Source organism: Spermophilus citellus (genome assembly GCF_964194105.1).
Source record: "Spermophilus citellus genome assembly, chromosome: 17".
NCBI classification, from domain to species: Eukaryota; Metazoa; Chordata; class Mammalia; order Rodentia; family Sciuridae; genus Spermophilus; species Spermophilus citellus.
Window position 1 is genome coordinate 30,191,219 of NC_138199.1, and position 17,064 is coordinate 30,208,282.

Sequence of the window (17,064 nt, forward strand, 5' to 3'; positions counted from 1 at the left end):
TCAATTTTGCTGTGAATCTAAAACTGCTATAACGCACCCCCCCACACACACACACACACACTCTCTCTCAGCTCTAGGATCATAGGTTTTAGCCTATTGGTTATTTTCAGTTGTATAGTATCAGTAATTGGTGCTCTCCCCGCCATGGCAACAAACAACAAAATACACGTAATTCCAGTTCCCTATAATCACAGAGACAAACTTAATACCCAGAGGCCATACAAGTATTAGGACACATATTTAATAAATTAAAAAGGCAAAGAACTGAAGACATTTTAGGTGACTCCAAAGTGATTGCAACTGGGAGATGCCGATAACAAACAATAGCAACTAATGCTTACTGAGCTAACTGCTGTGCTAAGTGTATTACTTGCATATTACATGTATTACTTAATCCAAATTTCCCTGTTAAGTGATACAATGTTTTCATTCCTTAGAATATCAATTTAAACATGAAAACTGATAATAATAAATATTTCCAATGTATTTTATGACTCAAATTAACATAAATGAAATATATTTTTCTTGATTCTCCTGCGTAAGTCAGGGAAAACAAGGAACTGAGCAAGAAAAGAAACATATTTCATATATGTGCCTGACAAATAAAACAAAACTAAGATATAAGTGTGATCATATTATTAACCTCTAACTTCAGAGTTTCTACACTGTATACTATAAGAAGTAAGTACAAAATAATGGTCACAAGGCAGACCTGGGGATCCTGGCTGACTTTTAGTCTAATTCTGTTATTCCAGGTATTTTAACTTTTTTCTTGTTCAGTTTCCTCATCTAGTCAAGAGTATTTATCTCACAAGCTGTTCCCCCCCCCCCACACCTCTTGGTACTGGGGAATGAACTTAGGGCCTTGCCCATGGGTTCATCCCTCGCCCAAGGTTGTTTTGAGGATGAAATGAAATAACATGTAGAAAGCACTTAGTAGCTGACTCAAAAGAGTTAGCTATCATTTATATTGCTATTACTACGTTCATGTTTAAGAACATGGGGCTTGGGCAGGGATGTAGCTCTTTGGCAGAGCTCTTGGTCCCCAGCACCACAAAAATCAACAAAAGAAACAAAAACCAAGAAATTTAAAACGACATAGGGCTTCAGAAATGTTCATATTAAATTTGAAATAAAAAAAAAAGAAATGCTCACATTAAATTAAGGGTTTTTTTCCCCTTAGAGTATGATTGTTAAAACAAACTGTTCTCTGTGGGAAGCCATTCTCGCACACGATTTGAGTTACCTCCCTGGCTGGGTGAGAGGTGCTCAGGCAAGCTTTGTCAGAGCCTTCCCCACCCTGTCTCAGCTGTGAGGGCTTGTCCATGTGGGGGTGTGCCTGACCACTGACCTGAAGACCAATCACTGACCCTGACCTTGGAATGCTGCCCCCCTCCATCTTCATTGGATGGAATTTTCCTTTTTGAATTTTTTTGTTCCCCAATAAAAGCTCACTCCCTGGCGTGTTCCCCCCCAACCCTCTCTCTCTGGCCTCTTCTGTTAACCTCACTACTGCATTAGGTGGCTGGAGGCAGGAGCTATGAAGAGCCCTCTCTGAGCTGGGCAAATAAGGTAACTGAGAGTCATGTCTCTTTAATTTAAACTCACTTGTTAATTTCTATGCTTCGGACCTCTATTATGAAGCTAGCATGCAGGTCGAGTGGCTGAGTTCACCAGAAAAGCATGCAACTACATTCCACTTTGAAATATATTTTTCAGTGTGCTTAATAAAACATAAGGTCCATATCTACTTGAAGTTACATGATATGATCACATTTGCACCTATGAAAATAGGAAAATCTATTTTGTTGACTATTTCAAAGGCTGCCATGTTTCATGTTAAGATTCTTTAAGGTTTTATGTTCAGTATATCAATAAATAGGAAATGAGAGATACATACATTACCATAGGAGCTGTGATTTAACTAGAAATGACTTTCTAGAATTGACAAAGAGATTTACTTGGAACTACTCATAAGTAAAAATACACCACCCCCAAAGCATTAGTAGATTAGAAAGAACTCTCCTTTGAGGGAGTCTTCTACTTTGCTGCTCTAATAACTAAAAGCTAGAATCTGACAGTAAGAACAGGCCAACTGAACAGATATCTATCTGCCTTTAATAGTCACCCTGGTTTGGGGTGAGAGGGGAGTACTCATTAAAGCAGTTTTATTTTTTCTAACTTTATTTTAAAATAATTATAAATTTGAAAGAAGTTGCAAAGAAACATATAGGAGTTACTATACTCCCTTTGCCCAACCTCCCCCAATGTTGACAACATGCTTAAATAAAACAGAACATCAATACCAGGAAATTGTGTAGCTTCATGAATCTATGGCCACAATCAAGACACATATAACTGAACCATTATTGACATGAACGCTTTGTGCTACCGCTTTACAACCATACCCATCCTTCCACCCTCCCTAATCCCTGGCAACCACTAATCTGTTATCTTTGTAATTACATTTCATGAACATTAAACAAATGGAATCATGCAGTATACACCCTTTTGAGATTGGCTTTTACAGCGTTATTTTCAAGGAATGCATTTTGATTAATTTAGAAATCACAAAAATATCTAAGTTACTACCACCAAATACCCTAGCCTACAAAACCTAAGGCAAAATAGCCGTTAAAAAAAAAAAAAAAAAAAAAAAAAAACAACCTATGGTTGAATGTGACCACACCACACAATATGATCACTGATTCCAAAATTAGCACATTAATTATTTTTATTTTGTCTGAAGACTAGTTCACTTAAAAACTTAAGATGGTAAATGTTCACTAATGGTGCTTTCTCATAAAACCACAAATTATTAGTTTTAAATTCAGAAAGACAAAAACTACTCTCTTTAAGGGCCTTTAATTTTTTGTTTTGTTTCAGTTTATAAACAGGTTCAAAAAGTTCAGTTGCTCACTGAAAGTGCAAAATCTACACAGATATTTTGAAATAGATTTCCTACCAAAAACCTCAGGAAATTACCTTTTCAAAACTCTGGAAATTGCTTGCAAATGTTTTCTGAATCTACTATGTGTATAGTATTTAGATTAAGTGCTACACAAAGCTTAAAATCTAGGGCTGAGGGTTTATGTAGCTCAGTGGTAGAGTACTTGCCTACTCTTCAGCACCCCACGCCACCCCGTTTAAAAAAAAAAAAAGTTTACAATCTAGTGTAAAAGAAGGCATTTGGTCAACATTTTAAATTTTGAAAAGTTGGTAGTTTCTACTCACTTTAACTTCCAAGAAGAAATGAATACAAAAAAGAAAACACCTAGCCTATAACACACACGATTATAAAAGAGTAAAGATGTGGTCATGTATAGGCCCCATAAATTATAAAATTAAGAAAAAAATGTTGCAGGCTAGGGATATAGCTTAGTTGGTAGAGTGCTTGCCTCACACGCACGAGGTCCTGTGTTCAACCCCTAGCACCCCACTCCCCAAAAAACCAAACCAAACCAAAACACCCCACTGCAACTGGATTTTCTTGTCTTCCATTGTTCACTATAGAGAATAAAATTAACCAATGTAATTTTTGTTTCACTGAACTATAGTTAGATTTGGCTTGACTAGATGGAAGACCTTTTTATCTAAAAGGGGGAAAATAAGACCTTTATAATTAGCCCAGACAAATGGAAGGGAAAGTACTTGATTGTGTACCTTTCTTATGTCACCCTACATGTTTAAATGGGTTGTCTTCTGGGTTGTGATGACTACTAAAGAGAAGTAGCCCTGTAATATTATTAGAACTCCTTCACCAAGAAACAGAATAACATTACAGATACTAGCCCACTATTTATATTATTAAATTACCTTTTTAAGTACTAACTTTTTAACACTGAACAAATATTTAGAAAAAGATTCTGAATTTTTTTTCAGATATCAATCTATCATTCCAAAGCTAATAAAGCACAATAAAAAGATTGCTCATGGGTTTCTTTCTAAAATAAGAGGTTTACCTATCCACTTGTCCAAAATAGCTCTTAGCTAAAGAAAAACAGTTCAAGAATCAATCTTTCTGCAAATGGGTTACAGCTACAATTTTCTGTTGTGCTGAGAACTCAGAGATGAGAACTTCCTGTTCTTTTTTTAATTTAAACTTAGGAACAGATCATTTATTAAAACTCTTATAACTCAACAATCTTTACTATTGGTTTTACTTGCTCCCATTCACAGAACTCCTGTAAATACAAAGCCTGTTTAAGAGTTGTGAAGAGAGGGCTGGGGTTGTAGCTCATTGGTAGAGCACTTGCCTAGCATGTGTGAGGAGGTACTGGATTCAATTCTCACATATAAATGAATGAATTAAAAATAAATATTAAGGGGCTAGGGCTGTGGTTCAGCGGTAGCACACCTGCCTGGCATGTGTGAGGCACTGGGTTAGATTAGATTCTCAGCACTGCATATATAAAATAAAGGCCTATCAACAACTAAAAGAAAAAATTAAAAAGAGTTATGAAAAGTTATTATTAATTACATAAGCTCAGACCTAAAACAAACTATAACAGGGGAAAATTAAAAAAAACATGGCTATGAACAAAATTTGGAAAAGAAAATATACATCACTATTAATGATATGAAAACTTAAATTTGATAATGATTTAAAAAATGATATTACCCAATACTGGCAAGGTATAATGGAAAGCAAGGATACACTGTGAAGATGTGATAGAGTGCTTCAGAATTATTGTAATTATGAAAATTATACTATCCAATTATACTTACACCAAAAGATTTTAATGTGAAGTTTTGAAAAGTTTTAATAGTTCTCCCGCTGATAACTCAATTAAGTCCCACATATGTTACTGGGTCCTCATTATAAAAGGTAACACCTGGTTTGTTCCACTTTCCTCCAATATCCAAAATTTGAGGTGTTTTGTTTTGGGGTGGTAGTAGGGATCAAACCCAAGGCCTTATGTATGCTAGGCAAACATTCTACCGCTGAGCCACACCCTCAGCCCCAAACATTTAGGTTTTGAAGAATATACAAATAACCTAAAACATATTCATTTAAAATAATTCCATAGGAAAAAAACAGGTTGACGATTTCTTCCCAATATAATTATATTAAAGAGTATATAGTACTAATACACTATATAGTATTTTCATGGAAAAGACAAATGTACAGATGCACATATAGAAAACTAGTATAAAAGTGACAAATCACTTAGAAAAATTATGAACTATTTAATAATATGTGTCTAGCTTGGAGACAAGGGTTTAGCCTTCTGAATAAAAAAATCAAAACCAATTTCTTACCTTTTTTTTTTTTTTTGGTGGTGGTACCGGGGATGAATTGAGGAATACTTAACCACTAAGCTACATCCTCAGACCTTTTTTTTTTTTTGGAGACTGGATCTCCCTAGGTGCTTAGGACATTGCTAAATTGCCTCAAACTTGTGATCCTCTTGCCTCAGCCCCCTGAGTTGCTGGGATTATGGGCTTGTGCTACCAAGCCCAGCTCAAAGCTAATTTCTAAACTTCACCTCATTCCATATAACAAACACTAAAATATATTTCAGTTGTTATTAAATACCTCAATGCAAAACACAAATTGAGAATAATTAAGAAGAAAATGTTTCTTTTTAAAGTAGTAGTATAACCATACCAAGCTACACAGCAACTAGAATTCTCACTGAATTAGTGGCAATGTAAAATGGTATGACTTTGGAAAAAAAATTAGTAGTTTCTTAAAAAGTTAAATACAGGGGCTGGGGATATAGCTCAGTTGATAGAGTGCTTTCCTCACATGCACCAGGCCCTGGGTTCAATCCTCAGCAACATACACACACATACACAAAGTTAAATACAAGCCAGGCACAGTGGAGCACACCTGTAATCCCAACAGCTCAGGAGGCTGAGACAGGAGGATTAAGAGTTCAAAGCCAGCCTCAGCAAGAGCAAGACACTAAGCAACTCTAAATAAAATACAAAATAGGGCTGGGAATGTGACTCAGTGGTCGAGTGCCCTCAATTCAATCCCTGGTCCCCCGTCCCCCAAAATATAAGTTTGAGGCCTGTCTCAGCAACACAAGACTCACAGTTAAGACTCGGCAAGACCTTGTCTCAAAATAAGAGATGTGGTTCAGTGGTAAAGTACAATCCATGCATATGAATTAACCCAAGAGAAATGAAAACCTATGTTCACAGAAATACTTTAATACAAAAATGTACTTAGTTGTTATTATTACTGGTTCCGGGGATTGAACTCAGGAGTACTCAACCACTGAGCTACATCCCCAGCCCTATTTTGTATTTTAATTAGAGACAGGGTCTCACTGAGTTGTTTAGCGCCTTGCTTTTGCTGAGGTTGGCTTTGAACTCATGATCCTCCTGTCTCCACCTCCTGAGCAGCTGAGATTACAGGTGTCGGCCACAATCATCATTTTTTTGAGGCATCAGAGATGAAATCCAGGGCCTTATTCACTAGGCAAATGCTCTACCTCTGACCTATGCATCTACAGTTCTTCCATTTGACTTTAAAAAGTCAAAAACACAATCCAAGTTACCACCAACATCCTATTGATATACATGATATGAATTAATCACAAAATAATTATGCTGAAGAAGTCAAATATCACTTCCATCTCAAGTATATATTGCATAATTCCATTTACATAAACTGAACAAAATGAATAGTATTAAAGAAAGTATACCAGTAGCTGTCTAAAGATTAGAAAAGGAATGAAAAAGGGCAGGAGGGAGGAATTATAATTAGGGATAAAGAAATTTTGGGGTGTGATGGCCATGTTCATTATCTTTATTGTGACAATAGTTTCATGGTATAAGCTCACATCAAAACTTAGCCAACAGGGGCTGGGGTTGTGGCTCAGCAGTAGACTGCTTACCTAGTATGCATGTGGCACTGGGTTTGATCCCTAGCACCATATAAAAAAAAAAACAAATAAACAAAATAAAGGTATAGTGTCCATCTACAACTAAAAATATTTAAAAAAACACAGCCAAATATAATTTTAATAGCAGTATATATATGTCAATTACATTTCAATAAAACTTATTTTTTAAAAGTAAAACAGGCGAGATCTTTCAGGTAGGACTGTGAGTGGCTCCCAGGGTTCTGTGTTCCTTAGGCTGGAACTGTAATTCTGTGGCCTCATATGCCACGCACTAGGATACTAGTGAGGCTCTTCACCCAATCTGGGATCCACTGTTCTAGGCAGTTGGGTCCACATCCTGTTAATCCTGCCAGACAGGGAGCAGCCAGTGCTGTGTAGGGCCTGGATGGTGGGCTGTGTACCCAACTGTGGTGCCCTGTTCCTGCACTGGGGGTATGGGACCAGGTGGCCTGATGCTTTTCCAACTCCTTCCTATCTAACTTTGATGGTAATTTGCCAAAATGACAAACACAAAGGGAAAGAGGAGAGGAACCCGATGTATGTTCTCTAGGTCTTTTGGAAAACATGGAGTTGTTCTTTGGCCACATATACGCGAATCTACAAGAAGGGTGATATTGTAGACATTAAGGGAATGGGTACTGTTCAAAAAAGAATGCCCCACAAATGTTATCATGGCAAAATTGGGAAAGTCTATAATGTAACCCAGCATGCTGTTGCCACTGTTGTGAATAAGCTAAGGGCAAGGTTCTTGCCAAGAGTATCGAGCATATTAAGCACTCCAGAGCCAAGATAGCTTCCTGAAATGTGTGAAGAAAAATTATCAGAAAAAGAAGGAAGCCAAAGAGAAAGCACTGGGTTCAGCTGAAGCGCCAGCCTGTTCTACCCAAAAAAGCACATTTTGTGAGAACAAATGGAAAGGAGCCTGAGCTGCTGGAACCTTTTCCCTATGAATTCATGGCACAATAAATGTTAAAAAAGTAAAATACGCAAGTGCAGTGGCACATACCTATATAATTCCAGTAATTTCGAAAGGAGAAGTGGGAGTTCAAAGCCAGCTACCTGGTCTCAAAATAAAATATAAAAAGGGTTGGGGATGTGACTCAGTGGTTAAGCACCCCAGGCTGAAAATTAAAAAATGATACCAAAATTAAAAAATGATAATATTATGTCAGGTCCTACACTAAAAATTGTGGAGAAAAATATACCAAACTACTGCTGATAGGCAATCTCAAGTAGTGATTCATATACTTGGAAGGGGAAAAGAAGATTCAACTAGTGACAGACTGACCAACACTGTGGAAAATCAGTTGCAAGGGAGCCTCAATGAATTAATCTCAGGAAGACCAGAAGTATGGACACATTCAAAAATAAGCGAAGAGCCAGAATGTGTTAAGCCAAGTAAATATAGAACACAGGTTTAGAGCAAATTCAGAGGTAGGAAGATGATAGCAAACATAAATTTACAGTACAACAGATAAAGAGATTGTGACAGCTAAACAGCAGGGTGTAAATTCTGTATATAGAGCAAATTATATATGGAGTGCATATACACTACAGTATAAGGATGATTTTAAGAACAGAAAGCAGGTACCCCAAAATAGGTAAAGCTAGAGTTTGTAGCCAAAAATAGGTCAAAATCAAGGAGACTAGAGAATGAACAAAAGAAGCGAAGCTGTGTACAAGAATAGGGGCCCACATATAATTCTTATCAAAGGAAAGCTGGCTGGTCAATCTGTCTTTTTTCCTGGTTGCTCAATAAGAAATGGTTTTAATCCTAACAAAGCACCCTTTCTGAAAATTTTAACCTGTCTCAGTTGATAATATTTAGTGACTTGCTTTACCTATATATTCATTTTCATGTTACAGACCAAAATTCTTGAGAGCAGAGATCTGTCTTATCAGTCTTTTCTTTTTTTATATATATATTTATTTTTTAGTTGTAGTTGGACACAATACCTTTATCTCACTGTTTAATTTTATGTGGTGCTGAGGATCGAACCCAGGGTCTTGTACATGCGAGGCAAGCGCTCTACCCCAGCCCCAGTCTTTTATTTTCTATTGGTAAAATCTAGTATATCATCTTCTAATCATCAGATGCTTGCATGATAACTAAAAGTGTTAAACAATAAAGCCATTAAAAATTATGTTCATTGAAAATCAAATTCTCCATTTTCTGATAACATTTCTGGACCAGTTTACTTCCATTGCCCAGGAACTTTTTGTGTTACCATCTTTCTTCCAAGAAAACATATAATCCCTAAATACAAAACAACTGGTAAATGTTTAAGTTAAATATAATTAGAGCCGGGGCCAGAGGCTGAGATAGGAAGATCACAAGTTCAAAAGCCAGCCTCAGCTACAGTGAGGCACCAAACAACTCAGTGAGACCCTATCTCTAAAAAAAGAAACACACAAAATGTTAGGTTGATGGAGGCGGCTGAGGAACTGAGCATGCAAGAACTACCAATCAGGCCCTGACAGAGCTGCCTGTCAATCAGCCAGCTCTCCTGGCCAATCCTGGATCTTAGCCAGCTCCCCGACCCCACCAACCCCAGTAGGAGAAGGGACTCTAAAAAACCCCTTTTCCTGTCCCCAGCCCTCCCTTCCTGCCCTAACTCAATAAATTCCAGTTCCACTCAGCTCTGGTGCGCTTCTCCTTGGACCTACCCTGTTTGTTTGAGGGTCTCGTGGGGAGCGAAATCTCAATAAAGCCTCCTTCAGCAGCCTTTTAAATCTGTCTCCTTTTGTTCACCACTGCCTGACCTTACACAAAATAGGGCTGGGGATGTGTTTCAGTGGTTGAGAGTGCTCAGAGTTCAGTCTCTGGTCCCGCCGCCCCCCCCCCCCAAAAAACATACATACATAAATTAGAAAAGTAGCGTATGCCTCCCAGCTAATCTCATGCATTCAAAGGTCAAATAAATAATTCTTAAAATTAGCCATGTTGAGCTTTCAATTCTTTGGGAATCTTAAGCCAGGTTCCTTCCTCCTAAGATGTTCAATAAGCCAGCAAAGGTGGATTTGCTAAGGAAACACAATAACTGTCTCAAAAAAAGAAAAAGAAAAAAAAAAAAGAAAAAAAAAAAAACCCCTGTGTAGACAGAAGCTGGCTTGTGTAGATGGAGGGAGAGCAGGATAGCAACCCAAAGCTAAAGAACACTGGGCACACTACTTGGGGGGTAGGATGAGAGCACTTCAGAGATATCTTTCCCCAGTTTCTTCTAAGGCAAAAAAGCAATACCAACCTATCATTGGAGGCAATGTCAGAACAGCTTTCTAGCATGGGTGGGGTGACAGCCCTAATCTATTTGCTCAACAAACTTCCACAGCAAGAACAAACTCCTAATGAAGTGTCCTGAGGGACAAGGTAGATGGAACAAATGGGAAGCCCAGATTGACATTACAGGTTCTCAGCATTGAGACATTCACCACCATGCCAACACCTAGTTTATTTTATGAGGCTAATATACTTCTAACAGGGGCTGGGGATATAGCTCCACAGTAGAATGCATGCCTAGCATGTGTGAAGTCCTGGGTTCCATCCTCAGCACCACATAAAAATAAATAAGGTATTGTAAAAAAAAAAATGTATACACACACACACACACACACACACACTTTTAACAGTGGTCTACTTCACCTTATTTTTAAAAGGGACTTGTTTTCCTTTTCCTCTTCACCCTCTCCCCTCAACAAAATTACATTGAGTTATCCAGTGCTCTAAGGGAAGATTATATCTGCTAGAGGATCTAGGAAGTGACTGTCTCCCAAATTAAAAAGTGAATCCTAACACATCTTCAGGGTACACCTGGAATGCAGCCTTTGAAGAGCTTCTTTAAAATCCCCCTGTTCGGATGTGGCTCAAGCGGTAGCGCGCTCGCCTGACATGCGTGCGGCCCGGGTTCGATCCTCAGCACCACATACATACAAAGATGTTGTGTCCGCCAAAAACTAAAAAATAAATATATAAAATCCCCCTGTTCTTCCGGATAGTCAGAATCACAGCCTCCAGGACAGGAGTCCCCAGTGTTTCTCCTTTGCCAGCAAAGCAAAACTTCTTTTTCCTTTTTCTCCAAACTGTGTCCTCGTTACTGAATTGGCATCAGGGACAAGGATTGAGCTTTTGGTTACATTTTGACTTCAAACTGTTTTGTTTGCCTATTTGGCATCCATTCATTCATCCTAGGCCCAATACTATTAACTTATTTTCTTTAGACTGGAGGCCCTGGTTTGCACTTTGAAGACAGGGAAAGGCAGGTCTCCAAGCTAGCCCAAGAGTCTGCCTTTCATATGTAATTAACCAACCCAGAAACCATTCCCCTTACCACTACCTCCCTCCAGGCTTTTAAATTCAGGAAGCAAATTCCTCTGCTCTAATTGCCCAGGGTCAGGTATCAAACAACTAGTGGCTACCTTTAACTCCCAGAGCTCATTGACATTATTCAAATTTGCCAATCCTTCAGTTTCTTCTGCTCTGCCCTGACTTTCCCTTGGAAAACACAATAAATTAAATAATAATCCTTTTTTCAATGGTATTGAACTCAGCATTGCACCAATCACCCCCATGTATTAAAATCCCATAGACACATTAAGACAATAAAGCTCATTTCATTTAGGAACATAGACATATTTGAAAATTCTACAGCAAGTATTACCAAACTGAATAACTTGATATGTTAAAAATAATACACCCCACTCAAAAATTACTTAAGCCAGAAACGTAGGAATAGTCTAACATTTGAAAATGCATCAGTTTGGGGCTGGGGTTGTGGCTCAGTGGTAGAGTGCTTGCGTAGCACATGTGAGGCGCTGGGTTCAATCCTCAGCACCACATAAAAATAAATAAATAAAATAAAGGTATTGTGTCCAACTACAACTAAAAATATTTTTTAAAAAAGAAAATGAATCAATTTAATAAACTGCATTAATGGACTACAGGAGAAAAAGACACAACTATCTCAATAGACTGAGTAAAGGCTTTTGATACCTTTTTATGATTTATTTTAAAATTGTGAGAAAACTACGAACAGAAGAAAATTTCCTTAACAAACCTACATACTGAAAGTTAAAAACAAACACCAAACTTAACAGAAAAACTTTAGAAGCATTCCATTTTACAAAGACAAGACAGGATACACATGAAGGCTTTGTTCAACATTATTTGAGGACTTCGCTAATAAATGGGTAAAAGAAAAGAGGAGGTATAAATATTAGAAGAGATGGAGACAGATAAACTGTTGCAGTAAATGAGATTAGAAAGACTGTCAGACACAGAATCAACTTTAAAAAATCAATAGTATTGCTCTACTTGAACAGTCAACCATATGCTTGAAAATAAGGTATCACTCTCAATAGTTATAAAAATTATGAAGTATCTAGGAACTCTAAAGATAAAGCATAAGATCTTAAAGAGGTAAAAAATTATCTTATAAAAAATTCTAAATGGAAAAAATTACATTTGTGACTTCTTAAAGATTAATCTAATGTATAAATTCAAGGCAATTCCAATACAAATTTTAGTTAAAAAAAAAAAAAAAAAACTTTAGCAGTTTATTTTTGTTTCTTTTATTTTAACCAAGTTTTATCTCCCCTGGAGGGAAATACTGCAATACCAGGTTGATGTGTGGAGTGGTCAGAGCAAGCTCCATTTAATGTATTGTTCTCAGATTGAGGATGTTATCAGATATTAAATGATAAGAACAGATTATTACACTTGATCTTAGCCAAAAGGCCGAGAAGTGATTAGGAGTTTTAATTTTCAAGTTGTTTCTAAACTTACTCTAAAATGTATATGTAACAAAAAAGATCTACAAACACTTCAATTAAGTTTCAAAACAAATATATAGTAAGGGACACACACAACTAGATAAGATCTACAACTAAGCAGTAATTTTAAAAAACTGGTATTGGCACAGCAACACATAATCCAATAAAAGCTTGGCAGCAAATTCATGGATATATGGGGAAAAGATGAGCCACAAACAAGTAGGGAAAGTATGTAATAGGAAACCTGGTCTAAGAAAAATATTGAATCCCTACCTCACAAACTATATAAAAGTAAACAACACTGATGAAAGACTTCCATGTAAAAGTTATTTTAAACCTAACAGTAAAACAAAGTATGTACATACTCCATGATCCAGAAATCCCACTCTTATATATATATATGCTCAAAGAAAATCTTGCATAGGTTTATATTTGGATATGCATGAGAATGTTTTTTCATAGCATTGCTGTGGTAGAAGGAACCTGAAGGTAATTTAAGTGTTTCTCTCAGGGTAAAGAGAGAAAAATAGAGTGGATGCATATACCATAGTTAAGAAATCAACTAGGTATATATATTGTAATGCAGTGTTCACTGAAAAAATGTTATCTATAATAGTATTTACATATATAAAAGCATACACTTAAAAAACATACCTTTTCTAAATGAGATTAAAACAAACCAATAGGGCTGGGGATGTGGCTCAAGCAGTAGCGCACTCGCCTGGCATGCGTGCGGCCCGGGTTCGATCCTCAGCACCACATACAAAGATGTTGTGTCCTCCAAAAACTAGAAAAATAAATATTAAAAAAATTCTCTCTCTCGGGGAAAAATAAATAAATAAATAAATAAATAAAACCAATATTTGTCAATTTTATAAAGTTAATAAAACACAAAGAAATTTAAAAAAGAAAAAATATATAAAAACCCACTTGAATCAAATGTATGAAATATGATATGTCAAGAACTATGTAATGTTTTGAACAACTAATAATAAAAATTAAAATAAAATAAAAGGATACATATATATCAGCACATATATCAAACATATCATGTTTAAAAGAGATGAAAAAGGGGATCACAGATGAAGAGGAAAATTATTAAAAATTAGCCTTTACAAGCTAATGATTTGTGGGGCTTTTTTTCGGGGGAGGGCGGGTACTGGAGGGTTGAACTCAGGAGTGCTTAACCACTGAACCACATCCTCAGCCCTTTTTGAGATTGGGTCTTGCCAAGTTGCTTAGGCCTTGCTAAATTGCTGAGATTACAGGCATGCACTCTCTCTCCCTGGCCTACAAGATAATGATTTGAATATATCTCGAAATGAAAAGTATGACTGACATCTCTCTGCACATTATTTCAGAAGTTTACTGCATGAATAGTAGCTCTTTCCTTTATTAAAGCAATACCATAATTTAAGAAAGACAGGTATTTCTATAGACATATAGAACAGAGTGTGTATATGTGAACAAAATGTCATGAAGGATGCAGTTCTGAAATAATAATCTTACCTGTTTTGTGTGATAATTTCTCTGAAATGAAGACATAGCAAAAAATGGGAGAAGCATAAAGGGGAGGTACAAAAGACAATGTGTATTGCTCATAAGAGAATACAGTTCTTTAGCACTCAAATATAGTGTAAGACATAAACAGAAGGAAAAAAAAAATCAGCGCATAGTTTCAATATTCTATGTTACATCAGCCAAAAACTGGTCGAAAATGTTTTTAAAGCTTTAGCAAAAATATATGTATTAGAATTAATGTTATCATTCTAATTATTCTTTAATTCACCAATAAAAGAAAAATCATTAGTTTATTTCAGTTAAAAACAAAAACTTAATTTCAAAAGGAACAACATTAACCATGTTGGTAATAACTGGTACACTTAGAATGAAAAATCAAAGGTTTTCCTTTGATTCCTCCCTACATCAGGCAAATTTTAATGAAATACACTTGGTTAATGTCCCCCTACCCGCCCCCCCCAATTAAAAAAAAAAAAAAAAGGAAAGGAAAGAAAAGCAATAGTTTGGCACCTAATATATATTCACAATGACCAAGTCAGGTGTGCAGCATCCCGAGTACAGACTTTATTAGAGTTCAGTTATAAATACACAATCTCTTGACACTGAAGATGTAGTTCTTACAGATAAAAGCCCAGAGGCAGGAAATGAATCTCCTCCCAAATACTGCTTCTTATCTTTAAAGTAACCTTAAATTATTACTAAAGTAATAAAGTAATTTTCTTTCAGAAAGTGATCTGATCTATTTTATTTTGAGCTTTTGATATATCCAAGAGTAAGATGGGGGATTATTGCATTTTGTCTGGCTACCCACACTAAAGCACAACACGAAAAAAAAAAAGACTTTTTAAAAATGACTTTTATGGTAAAATTGAAAAAGGCAATATCAAATCTGTCAGATAAAAATGTATATTGTTTTGGAAAAATACAAAACTAATTTACTATTTAATAAATCTGGAAGTAAAGCTTTTACTACCTTCTAATTAGAAAGTTTCTGTTACATAGGATAAGTAAAAAGAGTACAATGAGATTGTATATAAATTGAATAAAACCATAAATAAAAATATAATTATGGATATTAGTGTTTTATTTATGTAATTTTTCTAATATAATGGTTCCTAGATAATGGCCACAACCCAAGTTGGAAACCAAGATTCTATTAAAAGGTCACAAAAAGGCCAGGCTGGCAACATGACTATCAAATACAGAGTGGGATGAAGACAGCACAGGAAACTTTCATACAATTAACGATTAATGAGGGTAATTACTAAACACAGAGAAGATATCATTATTATTATAGCAATACAGGTACCATTTATTGCACTTCCACTATGTATCATGCTCTATACTAGAAACTTAAGACATAGGGCTAGGGTTGTGGCTCAGAGGTAGAGTGCTTGCCTAGCATGCGTGGGGCACTGAATTCAATCCTCAGCACCACATTAAAAAAACAGTAATAAAATAAAGATTGTGTCCACCTATAAATAAAAAATAAATATTAAAAAAAGAAACTTAATTTTTAATTTTTAAAATAAACTATAAGTAATTGGGTGCAGAGGCCCACGCTAGTAATCTCAGCCAACTTGGGAGGATGAAGCAAGAGGATCTCAAGTTCAAAGCCAGCCTTAGTAACTCAGTGAGACCCTAAGCAACTTAGTAAGACTCTGTCTCAAAATAAAAATAAAAAGCGGTGTGGCTCACTAATTAAGTGCCCCTGGGTTCAATCCTCCGTACAAAAAAACAACCAAACAAACAAAACTTTAACTAATAATATTAGAGTTGTTTGTTTTTTTAATGTGGGAACTGAGACTAATAAGATTTAAACAACTAAACTAGGAAAGCAATACAAAGTTTAAGCTGACAAACTAACACATGCTACAGCTTCCTTCTTCCTAATCTAAACTCTTGAAATGACAGATACATTCATAATCATCCTAGAAAACATGAAGGGATACTCTCAGTGAACTGGATACCTGAAGAAGATAGAAAGCAAGAAATCAAAGTACCCACAGAGGATGAGTGATAGAAAAGTTAAGAATGGTTTCTAGGGCACATGTTCTAACTTAAAAAGAAAGATTAATTGGCCTCTCATAGTAGCATCCCTATGGGGATCATTACATATTGTCTTCTTTGGAGAAAGCAAGTAACAAATTTAGTTTCTGCCCTTTGTTCAAAGGTGTGAATAAGAAAAATGCCTCAGGGACTGGAGCTGTAGCTCAGTGGTAGAGGATTACCTACATGTGAGGCATGTGAGGCACTAGGTTCGATACTCAGCACTACATAAAAATAAATAAAATAAAGGTGAGAGAGAGAGACAGATGCCTCAGATGATAGGCTTGGAAACACCCAAGAACTGGAACTTTGTTAAGGCTACGGTATTACATTAACCAGCAATAAATTCCAAGCCTTTCCTATAAGTAGGCAATAAATAGTAACAAATAGAGCTGGCCATAAAATCTTCATCAATGTAAGACCAACAAAATGTGGGATAAAAACTCAAAAACTGGAAGAACTCACACTGTGGAGATAAAACTGGACTGAGATAATATTTAAAGATAGAATTTTGTATCCATAAAAATAACCAATTAGAGCTTTAAAAAAGATTATTAAAATAAACAAAAGTCAAAGAATTCTCCCAGAATGCACTGAACAAATAAAAAAAAGTCAAAACACACACACATATAAACATTTGCTATTCTTTTAAAAAAAATCTTTTAATTATAGATGGTCACAATATCTTTGTTTTGTTTATTTTATTTTTTTAATGTGGTGCTGAGGATCGAACTCAGTGCCTTACAGGTGGGAAGCGCTCTGCCACTGAGCCATACCCCCAGCCCACGGTTGCTATTCTTATATATCAGCAATAAATGTTTAGGAAATCTAATAATTTTAAGTGATTCCAAGCATTTGAGCTATTAAG

The 17,064-nt window shown here is 36.1% G+C and overlaps 1 protein-coding gene and 1 pseudogene across 6 annotated transcripts in view; one reads left to right on the plus strand and one right to left on the minus strand.

Moving 5' to 3' along the window:
- The window catches only part of NSRP1 (nuclear speckle splicing regulatory protein 1), a 48,527-nt gene that overhangs the window by 13,095 nt on the left and 18,368 nt on the right, over nt 1-17,064 (minus strand). For 2 of the 5 annotated variants that reach the window (XM_081272252.1, XM_081272253.1), the window contains exon 3: nt 13,281-13,413. The exons of the other annotated variants lie outside the window; for them this stretch is intronic. The gene's annotated coding sequence lies outside the window, so the exon portion shown is untranslated. The remainder of the gene's footprint in view (nt 1-13,280; nt 13,414-17,064) is intronic. 5 annotated transcript variants of the gene reach the window in all.
- LOC308636636 (large ribosomal subunit protein eL21-like) lies at nt 6,907-7,841 on the plus strand (annotated as a pseudogene). Its single transcript has one exon. The product of its transcript is annotated as a large ribosomal subunit protein eL21-like (transcript).